Source organism: Aplysia californica, unplaced genomic scaffold (assembly GCF_000002075.1).
Source record: "Aplysia californica isolate F4 #8 unplaced genomic scaffold, AplCal3.0 scaffold00032, whole genome shotgun sequence".
Lineage (NCBI taxonomy): Eukaryota > Metazoa > Mollusca > Gastropoda > Aplysiida > Aplysiidae > Aplysia > Aplysia californica.
This window is the reverse complement of record NW_004797302.1, coordinates 284,948-288,279: the sequence shown is the minus strand read 5'-3', so window position 1 is coordinate 288,279 and position 3,332 is coordinate 284,948.

Sequence of the window (3,332 nt, the reverse complement as noted above, 5' to 3'; positions counted from 1 at the left end):
CTTGCTTTAACATCTGCCTCGGTTCCACCTTTACCATCGATGACACTTCCAAGGTAGGTAAAGGAATCCACTTCTTCAAGGGGAGTGTCTTCCACTGACACTACTGTACTCTTATGAAAAAAGAGAGACTTTTGTTTTCAGAAAATAAATGTATGATCTATATCTGAATTGAAACTACAAAAAAACCCTGCCAAATAACCACTAAGGAGTTAGACCCTTATTAGAGTAAAAGATGTGACGAAGCTGTACCCTATGGCAGTGATAGGTCAATTTGGACTAGAAAAAGAGTTACACCACTTTTATTCTCGAGGGCAAAATGTTAATAAGTCTAGTGAGCTATATGAAATTGCATTTGAAAAACGCATGAACTATTAGCAAATATTTCCTATGTAGGTTGTACCCGAAATTTTACCAAACATAATCCCGTAGAGTTTCTGTCCCGTTAGCGTCTCCCCCACACACTGGCCGCTTTGACTGCTAAGCTTGGCAACGAAAATGTGTCACGGCGTGGTGGAATCAGGCTTACATCAATTATTTTTTTTTGTGCGTGTAGAATTATTGGTATCACCTTAAAGTCAAGCTTGTTTATTAGTCTTCCTTGTGATGAAAAAAAATATAATATCCATTTAAAAGCTTGAATACATTTTGAGATATTTGCAAATGAAGGAGGTGGGGGGGGGTGGTCACGTGGTTTCATAGGTAGAATTAGTGAGAAAATGACCGACAAAGATTACTTGTATTCTTAGCTTGAGAGTACGTGAAAACTGAAAATTCACATTTTTTGTTCCGTTAATCAACATTTTCCAGTAAAATCAATTATGTGTTGGAACTGTGTGCAGAGCATAACTTATTCATCATCAATATCTTCTTCCAGCGTAGAGCCTCTCACCTCTACACTTGGTACAGATGGAACAACATCAAGGTCGACTTAGTGTAGAGAGATCTCGAACACGGATCACAATCACAGACTCAAGAGCTATCCCTAACGCAGGCCTGGACACAGATCACAGGACAGGCATCACAGCGTTGATCACCAAAGAAAGAAAGAAAATCAACAAACCATAAAAGGCAGCAAGAGAGAATAAATATGCATAAGCTCAGAGATGATCAGGTGCAGATTCAGGTCAGATGCACCCAGTGGTGAAGCGTCTATATAATCAAACAATCACTGCTTCTATTCTTAATTTTGAAACATTGTCGCAGTCAAATTCACCCATAAACGTAAACCCCATAAGTTAAAAGTAAAAAGACGTACATAACCAACAACAAACAGTATGCCTGACATTCAAAACGGCTTCACTGCCACAGAAATAGCCTGCTCACCCCTCTCGGGCACTGAATAAGCAGTCACAAGCTTTGATTAAGTAAGTTTAAAGTGAGGCTGGAAGAGTCTACCAATAGAGTTGAAGGGAACATGTGCATAGCAGTCAAAACTGTTTCATTGCCATATATACCCTGTTAACCCCTTTCGGGCCACAGGTATAAGCATTCACAAGCACTGATTCTGTAAGCTAACTATTGCACTGGGCGAGTCTACCTCACATATGTGAGGGTAACCAATTCCTAATAATCTCTTGACTGCTGCGAGTGGTTGTTTTTTTTCCTCGACTTTTTACCGTCCTATAATCAGATCGTGACCTCAATTATGACACCGGCTCCTGGCCGCGAAACGCTAGACAAAAACAGCCAAATGTGAAATTTAAAAAACAGATAATTGTCATGTTCTTCCAAAGAGTTAGACTACCTGGTAGATCTATAACATATATATCTAGTACTGACATCTCTGCTTCTTTGATTTGTGTTTGTGTATTCACATCTAAAGTTAAATTTAATTATACTTTGAATTGGTTTTAATTAATGAGATACTTTCCCGATTATTTTGGCGGTTAAACATACAATAATATGAATTCCGGATTTGTTATTATTCACATTCACAACTCAGAGTCGCCGCCTCGAGAAAGATTCTTGTGTGATATCTCCAGGCCATATCTTGTCCCGTTTCACTTTGATTACCCTGTCAAACAAGTCAGCCTTCGCCCCTGGATGCACCCTAAATGAAAAGCTTTACTCATCAACTCTACAATACTAATCGAAGATGAGGTTTGGGACACCTTCAAAAAAGCTCTCCTGGACATTATGAAAAAAAGCTGTGGTGCCAGGAAGACAAGAGGAAGACAGAAAGGCAATAGCCTTGTAGTACGAAGAAGTTAAGGATACTATCAGAGAAAAAAAGAGACTGCATAAAATGTGTAGGTCAAGTAAAAAAAACGAAGAAAATCACGGACCTAGTATGGCGAAAAGCTAAGTGAAACCTTCAAGACGTCACCAAGAGAGTTTTACAAGAAGGTGAAGGCAATGAGAGTGAGAGAAGAACCCAATGTACATACCACTGTTATTAGCGATACCAATTAAGTAGCTCTACACGAAGAGAAGGAAATACTGAAGAGATGCGAAGTATGTTTTCAAGAACTGCTAAACCCATCAGGAGTACAGGCACAAAACACACAGTGCCCCTTCATCGTCAGCTGCCGTTGGCATTCAGAACCTACCATCGTCGAGAGCGAAGTGAGAGGAGCACTGGAGACTAGTCCAAAAAACATGACAAGAAGAGACAAAACTAAAAAATAAAATCATAAGGGGCACGGTAGGAACAACACCAGTCCTGTCACACCTTAAAAAACAAAAGATCAAGTGTTTCGGAGAACTCACACGGATCCCTCAAACCAGTCAGCTGTGAGGGCATATAATATCAAATCTTCTGGCTCGAGAGCCAGAGGACAACCAATGCGGCGCTAGAGTGAATCTGTAGCAGACACCCTCAGAGCTCAGGGGATGTCCCTCCAACAGGCCACTCGCCTTGCTTCAGACAGACGCCTATATCGCACCAGTACAAGCGGAAGAAAAGTTGGGACCAGTCGGGTGGGCGTGGGGGGTGGGGGGTAAGTTAGTGTAGTTAGCAGTCCACCTACAATTTCCTCCCCAGTCCTTGTTGTTTCCGCCACAGTTTTTGTTCACCCCCCTGGTTTGTGTATGACGTCATCGGAACTGAACAACTGCAGCCGCCCCCCTCTTCTTCCGATCAAACTTATTACTCACTGCATCTACAAACCCTCTTGTTTTCCAAAACACAGCCTAAGCCCATCCCAACTCTTCCCCTGCACACACACACACACACACACACAGACACATAAACACACTCACACACGTACACACACACATACATGTACACATATACCTCCAATCACACACACACATACACACACACACACACACACACACACATACACATACACACACATACATGTACACATTTACCTCCAATCACACACACA